We start from the raw sequence: 17,342 nt of genomic DNA, 5'->3' as shown, positions 1-17,342 counted from the left end.
TATTATTGGATTATTGTGTACCTTATCTATTTTTTTTAAACTATCTACCTATTAACAGTAAAGAATACTTTTAAAAAGTATTTGAGTAAATACTCCGCAAATACATTTTTTTAAGTATTTAAGATACTAATACTCAAATACTTAAAAAAGTATTTGGAATACTTTTCAAATACTTTTGGTTTTTAAAGTAGGTTTCTAATGATTTGTCGTAATATAGACAGTAGACACATGGTAAGTTTATAATAATTATTATTTTATTTATTATTAATTGAATAAATTTTTGTTAAATTTTAAGAACATAATGTTTTCAAAATGTTCATCGGTCATATACTGCTTCTCTTTTTGGTCATGGTTGCTGAACCCACACTAAATACCCGCTCCACTGAAGCACTGCTTGGCAGCGGAGTATTGAATTTAATGAAAAAAAAAAAAAAAAAATGTTCGAAATAAAAAACCAAAGTATTCAATACAAACAAGTACTTAATACAATAATACTTAAAAAAATATTTGAATATTTTTACTTAAATACTTTACAGGACTGCCTAGTTAGTTGAATCTTCATTAATTTATTTTTATAATACACGGTACAAATAATTCAACTATAGGTTTTTAGGCTATAGTTAGACTAATTATAGGCTATTCTTTAAGTTTTACCTTAGTTACAATATACTCAGCTTAAATGTTTAAAACAATATTATGTGTTTATAGACGTGTCATTATACTTTTATATTTTTGCAAAATTGTTTTTGATTTAGTTAGGTACAAACAAAAAAGATCTGTAAATCTACACTTGCACTAAATTATTATAGGATGATCCAATTTCCAAGTTTCTACACTCACTATCTCAAAATTTTTCAATTTTTTTGAAAGTATTTTTTTTTTCAAATATATCATGACGTCATTTAAAAATTAAATCCTATTTTTACTCTTTTATGGTTGTAATTCTTGTAATATTTTTTTTATGTTTTTAAATGAAATCGTGCATTGTAATTTCATATTTCGAAACAGAAAATTATTCGGAGTGTTCTATGAATAAATATCATATTTTGGACAAGTAGTTCATTAGTGTTATAATAACTTATAAGCATTTTAAGTTTATATGAGCTGACTAGACACCTTGTAATATGCATATATGCTATACCTAGTATACCTATATATATATAATATAATATATATATATATATTATATATACCAGGCAGTATATATATTATGACAGTGAAATTTAACGCTGTAGAAGTCTAGACCATCATTTTTCTCCCCTTTGATGAGTATATTACATACGAGTAATAATGGTTGTTCCAATTATGTATTATGCATACACCGTTATGAAGTAGATACGAACAATAGAATTTTGCCCACTCCTCCGTATACTCTACACAGTTCGTGTAAATCATGACATTGTGTACAAGTTTTGTAGTTTTTTTTCCATCCCAACTAAAAATTGTTTTTTTTTTTTTAAACTAATATTTTATATGATTATTAATAAGGATAAAGATTTGATTATACGATCTAGGTTTTATTATATAGGTACACCAGGCGTGTCTTAAGTTAGACAGGTCTAAAAATGGTTCGTTTTAACTGTATACATTTCAAACGCTAATATTGTATAATAACAATTTACAATAACAATTAAATAAATTATATATAGATATAATATAGCCGACCTGGCTATCTACTTAAACTATTTAATTTAATTCATTAATTATTTGTTTTTATACATTCATCAATCATTATCTTCTGTTAAAGTATATACTTTTAACTTTTAAGTGTCTCAGAGGCGCTGCCTCTGTATATTGATTATACATACCTATATGACATACGCATATAGTGTATACGTACACATATTTTCTATTCAAATATCGATGAGTTACAAAAATTAATTGCTTGATTTCGATTCTCATATTTACACATGGACGGACTAACTAACAAACTCATCATTATCTATATACAGGCTACAAATCATAATATTCTTGTGTATAACTTGTGTGCGATTTTCATACAGACATCTGCAGGTAATTGAATATATTTTGTATTATAATAATATTTAGTATATGATCATTGTCTTTTTTAAGTCTTTCAAAGTGTTAACACTGATATAATATCTAAAAAGTTAATAAAAAGTAGCTGTACCTATATTATTACACAGAAACGTCATTCATTGTTTTACACGAAATATATTTTAGTTTGTTATTTTGTATGCATTAATGTGTATAATATTATGTTTAAGTGATTTAATTTATACTATTATATAGTATACATGAATATTATTTATTGAAATATGATTTCAAATTATTACATAAGTAAATTATAACTCCCAATCATAATTTTGTAGTTCCTATATTAAATTACATTGAATATAATAAAATATGAATGGTCCATTTATTCAAATTTTGAATTGAACATAGATTTTTTAATACTTATAGATTGTATGGCATTTGTGAAGTTTCTTGTAATAACGTAAACTTTTAACTTTAAAATGAGGACGGCCCTTTTAGATTTTTAATGAGAATAATAAGATTGATGAATATAGGTATATGTTGATTTTACAATGATGTGCTATTTTTGTAACTTAAGACACTTTTTACAGTAGAAAAAAAGGGTTTCGATTTTTAACTTCAATATTTGTTCTGTTAGGTAAGTGGATCTAGTTAGTACTTAAAGGGTCAAAACTATAAAATTCCTAGTAATTTTCTTCATCTAAGAAGAAACAAGAAACTTAACGTAAAACCAGTTTTTGATTAAATCGATTTTCTTATATTTTGTCATAATATTCAAAAATGAATAACCATATAGATAATTGTAATCATCATCAAATACATAAATTAGAAATTCTTACGTAGTATAATTTGCAAAATATGCTCAAAATAATCTTTTTAGGTTATTTAGGTGTAAACATTCGATACATTCGATTTTTTTTAGCTTTTATTCTATTAATGTCAATAAAAAAATGTTTTCTCAACCGAACAGTTTGAAAACTGAATAAAAGGTTTCTTAGCTTGATTATTTTTATATAAGTATTTAAAGTTAATATTTGTCAAAATCACGAACATTTTCAAATTATCTTACACAGCTGAAAATGCATATAATTTTTATTTTATACAACTAAGGCTTGCCAATTTGATTTTAACACAGTTTGTTTTTATAAACATTCTTGGTTTGTTTATTTGTTAGAACGAAATAAGATAAGTATTTAAACAAACAATTGTATTTTTTTTAAGCAATGATTTAAAACTCTACTGAAATACTGAATATTGTACTTACTAACTTTTAAATTTGTTTAATAGTTAACAGATTTTTTCGACGTTCCCTTATAAGTAGCTTGTATAGTTGCCTACTATTATTATAAATTTAATACAATAATACTAATAAGTAAATGAAAAAAAAAATAAAGTCAATTGTTATAATATCATTTGGTGGTTTCCGAATATAATATTAAAGATTTTGTTATAAGTACTACCTATTTTCCAAGTAATTTCGTTCAATTATAAATACTAAATATTTTAAAGGCGCATGAATCGATAAAATAAAGTGGTTATACTCAACTTCTCGAGTACTGCATAATATTAATTTATACTTTTAATCAACTTCCCATCTTTTAACCATCTAATTTTTTTTTGTGGAAACATAAAACGATCTGAATCGAACAATGAAACGTCATGACGTAATATCTAGGTGATAGATAGGACGTACTTTTACGGCTGTGTCTATGACAAATTACAAACCAAATGTGTATAATGCATAAAATCATAGTTGTCCAGTGTCCACCAACAGTCGTAGACAAATATTACATGGAAATAAATGAATTGGTAATAATTCTAGGCAGTATTAGACTCGCGAAATGGTTTCCGTGATGGTCTTCGTCGATGCGTTTGTAGGTCACACGCCACGACTGGCCGCTTGGGGCATGTCGGTCAGCCGGCCGGGGCGGATAGCGAGTCATCCACACCACCGCGCCGGTGTTTGTTTTTTTTTTTTCGTTGAACCTTTCATTTCGCGTAGCAGTGATTGTGAATTTGTGATAGTCTTATCATTCTCGTGTGATCCGCCTGGTGCTCGTCGCGCTCGTCGTATCTAACCGGGATTTTAAAATTATAATAATAATAATAATATTATAATTACCATTAATACATCAATACCTACCTTTTGGTTTGAATTTTTTTTTCACTTCACCCGACTGCCGATGGTAGAAATGAAACGACGGAATACGATAGAACCGATTAATTGACTTCACCACACGGTAATTCGGACGTGAACATCGAACATGAAGGTATGCCAATCTCGTTTTTAATGATTATTAGGTACCTAGCTACTATAGTTTGTATAGGGTATTACATTTGAGCGACGGTTGGTTATTATATTGTGTTATTAAGGATGCGCCTAAGTTTTGTAATTGTCAAATTAATAGTTTTTAGTCAAATTATTCATAGGGTGAATGTATGAAACATCACTAAACAGATAAATATTGGTACCCTTATTTTTGCAATAATAATACACAATAGTGGTAATTTAATTATTAAGATATTGATTTTTGAGACATTATTGTTCTACAATGTTGAATATCACAACAGTTTTTATATTTGTATAATATGTATTACATAGTATTATGTACATTTAAATCTAATTTAATCATTACAAGTTCAATTTGACTACTTAGTTATGTGGATAAAATCTATGATGATAATTCAATTTCTAAAACATAAATTCAAATAGTTGTTCTTGAACCAACAAGGAGACTATAATTTCTATTAGGTACAACTGTTAGATCAGAAATTCTCAAAATGTGTTCTGTCGTTCCGTGGAACAATCTGAAGTGTTCTGCTAGATGTATGTGAATATTGAGAAGATTATTTAATATTATACTTGGACAAAATGTTTACCCAAATAATAGTCACTAGAATAATATTGCTGTAAAAAATTTGTTTTACAGTCATTGAGGTTCCTCGAACGTGAAACTTTTTCCTTAGGGTTGTAAGAGTTTGGGACCTGCTGATTTAGGTGTGATTCATATGTTTAGTGATTATTTAATATGATATTCATATGTAATATATGAACTTGTTAAAAAATATATCTGAAAGTATTTACATTTACTAATTTTAGAATTATATTGTCATATTAGATAGGTAGGTAGGCACTAAAAAGTTGGTTTTAAATTTAAAATATTTATTTTGTAAATGTAACTAATTATTGCAGTTTATATTTTTATGTAATATTTTTGAAATTATAATCAACTAATTAATAATTTAAGGTACAAATGCCAATAATGTTTATAGCATTTTCTTACCTATCAATAATTTTTATTTACTTTATTAAACTCCTCACTGCTACAATATTTTATGTTATGCAACTTGTGTATGTTATATGAAATAATTTTTTTCTACTTTTTTAAATTTAAATTTTGATGATTTAGGTAATTATTGAAGTTTAAAATATTGCAAGCAAGAGTTTCCTAAAATTGTACGGTTACTGGCAAATTATATTATTATAATACATGAATGTAATAGTACAGCTGTAGCTGTGAAAAGGGTTGAATCTCAGGTTGAACTAATAATATTATATAATTTTAATGGAGTGATACCTACCTATTGATTGGTTTTAGTTTAAAATAAATTTTTGGTAGGTAGTTTATTAAAATAATGTGGTAAGTAAATAAAATACTTAGATAGATATCATATATTAATATATTTACAAATTAATTAATACATCTAATTAAACTATTAATTAAACAGTTGTCTCCATTATTAATTTTAATCAAAATTTTGATAAGGTTGTTCATTATTTTATTTTGTTACTTAGAACAATTATTGTTATAGGTACAAATCGTAATAACTGCCGTTGTAGGTAGTGGAATAAAAAATAATATATTGTATCACTTATCAATGATATAAAATACATGTTATTTATTGGGTGATGATATGATATATGTTAATTAAATATATAACTATTTTATGTAATCGTATTCTCTAAAATATTTTAATATGTGTACCTTTGTTCTATGTTATAAATTGTGTTTTAGTATGAACAATCTAATCATACAAATATCATGTTTTTAACAGAAAATTACAGATAAACATTCTTAATTTGAATGAATATCCAATAGGAAATACCTGGTTATATTTTTATTTATTTATTGTTTAATAAAAATTTAAATATCATGATAGTTTCATTAATTTGGAGTTTTATTTAATGGGGAACCTAAGGTGGCGTATATAGCTTTCCCCATAACTAGATATTCTTGCGTGTTAGTTTAGTGGTTTACATAGGTTATTTTAAATGCAAATTTTAGTTTTAATTCATTAATAAAAAAGATTAACTTCAATTAGTTGTAACTTTTAATTTGCCAGATTTATGATTAATATTAATACTAATACCTACTTAATAGTTTCTGTAATAATTTTATTTATTTTTAGTGTGGTCCCTGATTAACACTGATTTAAAAAAATTGTAATCATTCATTATAATTCAATACTTATAGAAATGCATTAAATATCAAATATATCATTTTATCATAATTAATAAATATAACTTCAAAATAGCTAAGTTGGGCTCATAGTTTTAGTGGGCGGGTGGATGAAGCTTCTCACGGTGATGTGAAATTAAAAATTTTAAATCTTTTCTCCCTTGAGTTGAGCTTCATATAAGTCATTATCTGAATTAAACTATCTTATTCTCTATCTCATTTTAATTGTAAATAAGAAGTAAGTACATAGGTATTATGAAATGTTTTAAAATAATAATATTAATCCTTAATAGTAAATATTTATACTAAATCTAGATACTACGTTTTGGTACGCAATAATCAATACCTATGTAATTTTTAGTGTTGTCCGAATATGCTATAAAGCACTTGAAACCAAAATAGTATCTATTTCAAGGACAATACATTAATTTTTTTACTCTGAGTAAAGCTAATAAGAATCACTTTTACCCAAAGACCAATGGCCCCAGAAGATAGCTTACGTTAATAGATACTCAATTTTATTTGTATATTTAATATACCATGACTGTTGAGTTAGTGATGTGGAAAAAATTAGATATAATACCTTGTTGGTATCCTTCAGCCTTGTTGTCCAATATAATTTGGTACATTAACTTATGTTTTTTTGTTTTTTTGTCTCTTGGATTATTTCATTAAGTTTGTATTATACATATTTTTCATGTTACATTATTCAATGTATTTATATTGTGTTGTTTGTATCATTATTGTTAAAAATCCTTCTGGCGATTTTTTTTAATTACCTAGTCATCTGTTTTATTATTTTTGTTTTTTTTTTTTTTTTTTTGATAATACGCATCTCTTGTCATCTTATCATTACTTTTTATTTCGAAATAATATTGTTTTAAAGTATAACTAAAATGTTAATTTTTACTGTTATTTATTGTCGTTTATTGTTATTGTATGCCGTAAAATCATAAATGTAATAAGCAGTTAATAATTTAAAATTATAGTTTGTGACCTATCTTATTGCTATGCATGATACATAATTAAGGTTTAAACTATACTAAAGTGTATAGTTGAATAGTTTTCTTTTATTTAGTTTTCAAACATTTAAACAGAAATTTTAGATTCTAGCTGAGCGAGGAAGTGATTGATCTTAAAATAATCTGTTGTTTTTTCGAAATATTTCCCACCTTTTGAAGGTAGAAAAATATTAAATTTTTGATCTGTGGTTACTTATTTTGATTAAATACATACAAAAAAAATTAAATCTATACTAGAATATAATTTAAAAAATTGTCTATACGTTTTAATCGTAAATGTGAAAATCGAAAAAAATTATGAGCAAGCCATATACCTTGTAGATATCTAGTATTCTAGTATGTATACACAAACAGCTTTATAATTTTTCGGTTAATCGAGGTTTGCTTAAATTTATTTGAATTTTTCAAAGGGAATAATAAAATGTTCTTATTCAAAATAATAAACACTATAATATATTATACCACTATATATTATATCATAACCCCGCCTAGAAAAATGAGACTAGTGAGTATAGTGACCTATACAAAAATTGGTGTCTTGATACTTTTTTAGAATTAAAAAGGTTATCCAAGATAAATGTCATAAACAGGTGTCTTACTGGCTTCTTAATCAACGTAACACCAATTTATGTTCTTTCCACTTTATCACATTCATGATGCACCATATACGTATATGGCATATCTGCACAGACTACAGATCGTGTGTATTTGAGTATTTCTATTCAAAAAATAAAATAAAAAAATATGAGATTTTATTTGACTATTTATTTTTTAATTTTGAACCCGGTAGGATTTTTGAAAATTTGAAATATTAACATTGAAAATAATTGTATTCAATTATTTAGAGTAATTATAAAAAAAATTAAATATTTTAGAACAATTTACAATTTAAAAATTAAGAGTTAAAACCAAATTGTAGAATGGTGTTACAGGCGCTTCATAAATATTTTGTAGTTTATCATTTGAATGTAAATTTATAGTTTTTATTACGTTAAAATGTTTAATTTTTGATACAATTTTTCTTTAAAGATTTTGATTTGAGGTATAATGACTAAGTATTTTAAATATTTTAGGTTATTCACACCATAATAGTGTAAGTTGTAACTACCTATGATTTAGGAATTGATAGTGGAAAACTAAGTTGGTACACGTTATCGTGAGTCCACCTCAGATCAGAATTGTCTTACATCCAATACGTAATGTTGTTTTAAAATTTAATAAACACGACTTGGTTGTGGCCTATATAATATGTCCGATTTCTATCCCTTTTTTAAAATGTTTTAATATTTTTGTGAGATGAGATATCTATTATGCGTTGGAGGATAAAGTATAAGTGGGATATGTTGTTTTGATATAAAATAATGTCAATACAGTTCTATAATAGTTTATTGATTTATTCATAATTCAATTAAAATTATAAGTTATTTAAATGACTACCGACTACCGTATAGACTATAGATAATTCTCAATTATTTTTTTTCTGATGTTGCAATTTTGATAAATTGAACATCGCCTTTTTATAAAACATTAAATTATAAATTGAATGAATAATAGGTTCCCAAGTAAAGACATCATTAAACTTTTTTTTCATTGTACTATTATTAAATAATAAATACATTTCGATTTATCATTTTTATTACGAGTTATACAATGGATTAAATAAACTTATCAAATTGCATATGAATAAATAAAGTTTTAATGGTAATTATTTTTTTTTATCTATGTTACCTAGGTGTGTTATTTATTTGTAAATATAATTCTAAATTGACTCAATATTAATGTTACATCTACTTACTTATAATTATAATGTAAAAAAATATTGTGTTATAATAATATAACTTTCCAGATAAACATTATATATGTATATTGTGGCTTTTGTAAAATAAATAAAATTATTTTGAATATTTCAACTTTCTTAGAACATAAAATTCATGGGATTCTGATAATTTAATGTGCCCTTATTTTTGACGGTAAATTAGCTTTAAAATATGTTTAACAACATATAGTACCGTCTATATTTTAAATCTCATAATGTAAAACGGAAACTTATATTAAAATGGTGTTGTATAAACATCAATTCCTAAAGCAAAAAATTGAAAAATGTATAAGCATTTAAGGTGGTAAAAAGTAGGGTAGACAATATTTTAGACGGTTGTCTAAAAATAAGTTTGTATTTCGTAGGACCTAGATACATTATATACCGATCTTTTAACCTTAAAATGCTCATTGATAAAACAAACAATAATATAATTAAATATTTGATATTTATATATACATCAATATTTTTAGGAAAATATTATGTTTCAGATTACTTATTTAATTAAAAATTTATAATGATCGTTATTTTATAAAAGCTATTTTTAAATAATTAAAACTGTTATTTAGGTTTTCAAATCATGTTGAATTTACAGTATTCCCTTAAAGCTACTTTGTGCAGTACTTAATCAATCGTTGTATTACTTTTATTTGATTAATACGATCAACCATAGAGCGTTACGTCTATTAATACAGCGCGTGAGATGAAAATAAAACGGAAATCGATTGTCCACGGTGTACTAATTATTTATTATTATGCCGGAAAGCCGGTTAATTGATTACCTCCCACAAATTACTTGAATTCTTATGTTCTTGATTCAACTGGTGACAACTGCTAAAATTTATACTAAGACCAATATAAGATCTAATTGTAGGGACCTTAAAATATTACTTCAATCGCACACTTTATAAGATCCATTTTTACAGCTTCAGTTATTGCATCATAACAAATGACGTGACAACAGATATTTAACCAGTATTTTTTTTTACTTCTATAAAATAATCATAATGTTTTTTGAGCCTTTGACTTCAAAGTACAAGAGAGATATTTTTCGTAAATAATATTTTACTGGGATCGTCACTATTTTGTTTTAGGCGGGTGTGGTAGATAATTGCTTGGTACGAGGGAAATTATTATTTTTATATCTTTATACTTCATATGAAATTCTTTGAAAGTTAAACTTATTTAATGATGTATTGAAGTAGCTTTATCTTATAAAATACACATTTTTTGAAACATTTTTAAATTAGTTGATTCATACTCATAATGCAATTCTAATTATTTTTTATTTCATTCCACAGCACATATATACAGTTTTATATCTAAAGCTATTTTAAATAATTATTTTCAAATTGGTAAACATTTATTATACTGTCATAAACGAGGTACTTTTTATGTGCATTATTATTTTTTATTTGTCTACTGAACTAATACACTTGTATATAGGTCTATTGCAGTTTACGCGTTAGTTGATGTATGTACCTCGGAATTAGGTAAATAGTTTATGTTTTAAAAGATTACGAAAAAATATTCTGTAAAGTAAATAATATGTTTATATATTTGTTTAAATGTACCTACTGTTTCTGTAATATTATTTATAATAATTCGAAATTATGTTGGCATAGATTCAGTGAAGTTAAGAACGTACCTTTATAGTGTTTTTTTTTACTACAATTTATTTTTTTTATGTAAAAGTATGTATAATATAATATATAACATAATTGACAATCATACTTGCATATATTTTATATGCTAAGATTTATAACTTGTCTAGTATGGCAGTTTGAATTAACTGTACAGTTAAATTTATGATTAAAATGAATGATAATTAAATCACTGTACTAGTGTCTTAAATAGTTAAATATATGTATTTTAATGTTTTATGATATGGGATTATTCGCTAGTTAAATAGGTAAATTTGTAATCGATATCTGAATTTCAATCATCTTGCATAAGGGTTTAAAATATAATTCTTAACATTGAAAATAATATATTATAAAATTTCATTGTTTACAAACTTTGTATACGACATAAATAAAACATTTTTAAAACCCCCAATAGAAATACAAGTAATTAAAACGAATATCGGTTTTATGTATTTTTTTAAATTAATATTTATTAGTAATTATATTTTTTTCATGTAATTTATTGTTGGAGAATATTTCAAATACATCTTACAGTTTACCTGCACATATTTTATTTTTTAAACTGCAGTTTCTTCAAGTTTTGGTTCTTTAAATCTAAAATACTACAATTTTGTTTTTCATTAAATATATTTTTTGAAACCCGGTTATATTTATCAGATTATGTTCACAGAAATAGTCTATTGACAAAAATTATTTGAAGTTTTTATCGTGTGCAAGCTGTAAAAAGAATTTTTTTAAATTTAGCTAAACAAAAGAAAATAATTTGATACAGTTAAAATACTTAAATATAAATTATATTTATCTGTTTTTTCCTCAAAATAATAATAAAGCTTGTTATAAACATTCGACATATTATTGTGATTCGTTGATTGATGATTACATATTTTACACTTAATATGCTAAATACTTACATTTTATATTCATGACCTATTCTATATTTATTCATAATTTTATAAAACCAAGAAGTATAATAATAAAAATGTATTTATTATAATTATAAAATATATCAGCCGTATAAAGAACAAATATAAACCTAAAATAAATAATAAATAGTTTGGAGTACGAAAAAGAATCGAAATTTCCGATGATAGCTAATTGACCACATAGACATAAGTATACAATGGATGAAAAATATTCTGTTATTTATAAAATGTTTAAAAAAAAAATAAGGAATTAGATGAAATTTTTATAAAATGACAATGTAACAGCAATTTTAGTGTATTATAAATATAATTACTATTTATTTACCTATGTATGTTTATTTTATTGTGTGGGTTATATTTTTTCAATATGGTTATATTATTGATGGTTGATTGATTTAACGTAATACTTGAGTGTCGTTATTACTGTCTCATGTCATCCTGTATTTAGTATAAATATGATTTTAATATAATTATCGACCAATATAGTCGAGAAAAAAAAGGAGTATTTTTATACTCCCTTTATTTTTTTTAATATTTCAGTACAACGTAATGATAGCAAGATTTAAATACTTGGAAAACGTCTTTACCAACCAAGCTATATAATATTGACTAGGTAATTTTATTTAGCGTATATTATACAGCCACTTCTAAAAAAGAGTAACCGGTTTGTAAATTGCATAATAAAACGGAGAATATACGTAACAATTTTTTAATCTATAATTATATGAACTGTAAACTTAATTTTTATCTTTGAAACAAAAATTTAATTTAACTATAGAAATAATATTTAAATATTATAATAACTATTGTTGTATACAGGTTGATTCACCACGCATACTAACCCCAGATTTTCCTTTGATAATGTATTTCATTTAAATTCTGATTTTTGAATTTTTAAATTTACTCGAGTATATTGACCATTGAGTATATTTGGTGAATCGTCTTATATATTATATTGTAATATTTATTTTTAATCATGGTAAAAAAAGTTGGTAGAGGTATGACAATAAATTTCCATAAAAACATTTTTGTTTGTTTTTAAAAATGATTTTTGGTATTCTATAAAGTTGCATCATCTAAATTCCATTGGAAGTTTTCTAAGATAAAATATTACAAACAAATGAATAGATAAATTCTGAGTTTAATTTAATGCTCGTATTCCTATTTAATCGTAGTATCTTGAAATTTCTGGTTTTGTTTTCATGTATTGGCTCATATAAATATTGAATTTAATAAATAATACATTTGAGCGATATTTTAAATTGAATAATAATGCTTGGAACCAAATAAAAAAATAATAAGATTAGAAAATAGAACATATATAAGATAAAAATATTTTTATGATAATTATTGAAAAAACTCAGCAAAACGTATAATTATTATTATTTTTAAATTAAAATTTTTCAATCCATGTTCAACTATAAATAAATCATTTAAAAAATAGACATAAGTTCATGGGATATAGGTGGGAAGAAACTCTTCACTAGTAGCCCCTTTTAAATTATTATGAGTAGTATAACTAACAATTTACAAATAATATTATGATAATCCACGATATATGACAGTTGATTCGAAAATCTAAGAACTACCTAACTATTACTATATTTAAGATTTGGTTGATTTTATTATCAATTCACAGAACAGTTTTACACTTTTTATCCTAATAATTTGTTCGTTTTTTTTTTTAAATAGTTTTTTTTGTTTACATTGGGTATAATATAATATTATGGTTTATTATTTTATATTTCTGTTATCTGTTTGTTTTATGTCTGTTGATTCAAAAACCCAGTCAAAACCATTATTTGACCATAGAAATAATTACCACCAAAACAATAGCTGTGCAGATTAATCTTTTATCATTTTTTATAATACTGAATATTCCTTTTCTTCTGTTTATTTTAATTTTTAAATCCTCTCGATGTAGATATATGCATTTTTGTATGTATGGTGACTTTTTTTAATCATAACTTATTATATCTGAAATATAAAAATATCTAAAGTGTTATTGTTGTTTTTTTAACCATTTTTATGTAAATATTAATAAAGTATAAGTAGAGAAATTTTTTAAAATATATTACATTATTACATAAAAATTGACTTTAGCAGTTCCACTTCCACATTAATATACTGTGTATTTTGTAATACCTACCTATAATATTATGTATACATATTGTATTATAAATATCTACGTGAAAGTTGATTAGTATGTCATAATTATAATATATTCATTAATCATTCGTGAAGTGCTTAGTAAAATTAAAAATAGTATTTAAAAGATATTTTATATTCTGAGCAGATGGTTTTAATTTTAAATGTGTTTCTTGTTTGTTTGTGTCTTATATGTTTTAGGGTAAATGAGTGTAGGCTACACAACAGTTTTGGTACCTCATTAGGCTATATTTAGATTTTAAATTTAATTCGGATGATGTTTTAAGTACCATGCCTTATTTGTAATTCCGTAAGCAAAGAACTGAAATAAAATTGATTTGAAATTTCCACGAAAAACATAAATTATTATCGGCCGCTATAGTAACACATTACTGTACTTTTATTATTATTTTAAATAATTAAAAAACAAAATACTCAAGTTTGTATGTTATATATTTTTTGACTAATAACTCAAAGTATGAAGCTTAATATTATGCTCTTTTTGAATTATTTAAATAAATCGTATCGTAATATACAGGGTAATTTTTTAAGCATGCTTGCTTCATTTTATTCCTTTAATTGTAAATTTATTCAAATTATTATTTTTAGTTTCTGGAGTCTGGACAGAGCAATGAATACATGTATTAGTTTTATAACGGAGTGTGTATGTTTTTTGTATCTGATGTCACCTTTAGGAGCTGTAAATATGTTTTAACCATAGACTTATAGGGTGGTTTCTGGTATGAATTTAAGTAAATATTAGAACTTTAGAGCTCAAAAGTAAAAAACTTCCTCTTCTTTTAGACTAATTATTTCGAAAAGTTATCGATAATCGTACAATTTGTTATTGAATTCAAATCTAACCCATCCAATTACAGTGACTTACTCAATGATGAAGTTCACTTTAAAATTATTATGAATATCTATATTGAAAAGATAACTTTCTAGGTTGAAAAAAAAAATAATGAATCTACTTATTCTTAAAAGTTGTATTTTAAAACGATTTGATTTTTCTTCCATACCTTCCATCAAAATAGTACCTACTCGTATGTAGAAAAAACCTTTTTTTTTTAAATAAAAACAACCTCTTTAACTATACATAAGTGGAAGTAGGAAGTCCTCATTTGAAAATATAATAATTTTGTATCGACACAGATACAGACTCCGTAAATAGCTTAAAAATATAAGTATTAGAAAATACATATTATAGCCTTTAATTAAATTTGGTAAACAGAATTGTATAAGAAATGCACAACTAAAGAATAAAATGTAAATGAGCTTGCTTGTAGTGTAACATCCTATATATTATAATATAATATAGTAAACGATAGCATATTATCATAATCTAACGACAGAGATCTGCAGCCGGTGGTGGCGACGTCGTCGTCTGTCGACTTTTGTCATCGCCGCAGTGGTGTGGTGCGGACATCCGTGCAGTTTGCAGTTCGTGCCGCGCCGTCGGAACAATAATATGCGCGTAGATTTACACGGTTGGCGGCGACGAAGACGAAGACGGTGTGCCGAGTTATATTATTATATTATTATTATATACATTGAACCTGCTTGGGTTGTCGTGACAACGGTTGTTTGGAATGTTGCGCCGCCCGTGAATTCGGCTAGGAGTTCAGGTGCTTGCGGAAGAATTGGTTGGGGGTGGGGGAGTAGGTGTTTCCAGGTTTTGTGCACCCCGCAAGCGTTTAACTTCTGTCCGTGCACGGATAAATGCAAATTTCTCTAGGTTTTTTACCCCCTTCATCCCCCCTCCCAATCTAACCGATAACTCAGCCCTCTTGAAAATGACAGAAATTGCAGAACCACCAAATGTTCATATATTGTAGTAAACACGTATATATTACAATAACATGATAATATAATGTTTAGGTAAATAAGGTTTTGCAACTTTGCTCGTTATTATACGTCACGAGGTACGTAAATATCTTTGTTTAGATTTTTTGATTTATATATATTATATGATGATGCATAAAGGTAGTTATAGAAAGGTCTAAATTTGCAAATTTGCGTTTTTATTAAGATTCTATAATTTTTACTGTGTTTTAGAAATCAATGTTATTGGAAATCGTAAGCGCATATCACATATAGATCTCATATATTTCGTCTATTTCATCATTGATGTTTTACTTTTTATGTCACAATAGTCTTAAATAAAAATTCAATTTTGTCGCGATATTTAAAAATATTTTTCTTCTATGTGTATACCTACACGATTATATTTTATAATGTGTTTGTCACCCTGATGAATAAATTGATGACATCAAGTTTGTTCTTGACTTCCTGGCTACAATTCCTGATCTTCAGTGAAATATGGTATGTGTCCATAAAGAAAGATTGGGAATCAAGAATTTTGAACGCAGTTTTAAGTGTACGACAACGGTCATGCGAAAATTTTACAAACGAGACCATTGAATTATTATTAGTTAAATTAACTATTTAAAAAATAAATTGAGTAATACGCTGATAAGTGATAACTAGAAAAATAGATACATAAATGACGCCCTACGCTGAAAAAACGTGCTTTATCCAATTAGGTATTTTCATTCGTACAATGTACAGTCGTATTTTATTTGTTTAGGTTTTATTTATTTATGGTATTGTAGGGTACTTTAGTGTTTTGCGTTGAATAATATAGCCTCAAGCCTGTCCCACCCTGGAAATGTTTTTAATGTATCGACTAACACAATTAAAATAATAGATTTTTTTTTAGATTTTGTGCTGTGCTATACAATATACGCTGTCGTAAGTACACTTTTAGTTTTGGGATTATGTGTATATTTTAAAACTTTAATTTATAGAGTATAATAATGCTATATACTATATTTTGTATAGTTTAGACAGGGATACAATTTCAAAATAAATTGTATTTAAATGCTTTAATGTATAATGAAATAACCACAAATTAATATTCTTTACCACGTTTTTGTTTTAGTTAAAATTGTAGGTTTTTGAATCATGAAATATTTTTATGTTCCGAGTGAAACAAGAGAGCTAAATATTGGTTTTACAATGACGTCATCATCATAATTTTTTATGGAGTTTTCGTTAAGCGTTTTTTAAGGCTAAAAATTTTACTATTCATTTTTATATTGGTTGGAAATTGAGAGTTAACAGTAGCTACTTTATACATGTGATTTTTAACAAAACCTAGACCAATTTTTATGAAACTGAGCTTTTCAGTGTGTTCAACATCTGTTTTATGTTTTATTATAATTTTTGAATTGTATTATTTATTGTTTAAAAATATGACATGGTTATATTTTTTTGACATAATATTAAACTAACGGAATAGTACGCATACCGGAAAAGTGTATTTA

At 25.2% G+C, this 17,342-nt stretch overlaps 1 protein-coding gene across 4 annotated transcripts in view; it reads left to right on the top strand.

Moving 5' to 3' along the window:
• The first annotated feature begins 1,995 nt into the window (after positions 1-1,995).
• Positions 1,996-17,342, top strand: part of Mgat2 (alpha-1,6-mannosyl-glycoprotein 2-beta-N-acetylglucosaminyltransferase) — a 37,129-nt gene continuing 21,782 nt past the window's right edge. The window contains exons 1-2 of one of the 4 annotated variants that reach the window (XM_089228800.1): positions 4,016-4,268; positions 16,736-16,767. The gene's annotated coding sequence lies outside the window, so the exon portion shown is untranslated. Of the gene's footprint in view, positions 2,014-4,015; positions 4,269-16,735; positions 16,768-17,342 lie in introns of those variants that run through there. The other 3 variants (XM_089228801.1, XM_089228799.1, XM_089228802.1) reach the window with 3 other exon arrangements.

This window comes from Diuraphis noxia, unplaced genomic scaffold (assembly GCF_037042655.1).
Source record: "Diuraphis noxia isolate RWA-SAM2 unplaced genomic scaffold, SU_Dnox_SAM2 contig0005, whole genome shotgun sequence".
Lineage (NCBI taxonomy): Eukaryota > Metazoa > Arthropoda > Insecta > Hemiptera > Aphididae > Diuraphis > Diuraphis noxia.
Note: the sequence above shows the minus strand (reverse complement) of the source record. Positions and strands in the feature narration are given on the sequence as shown.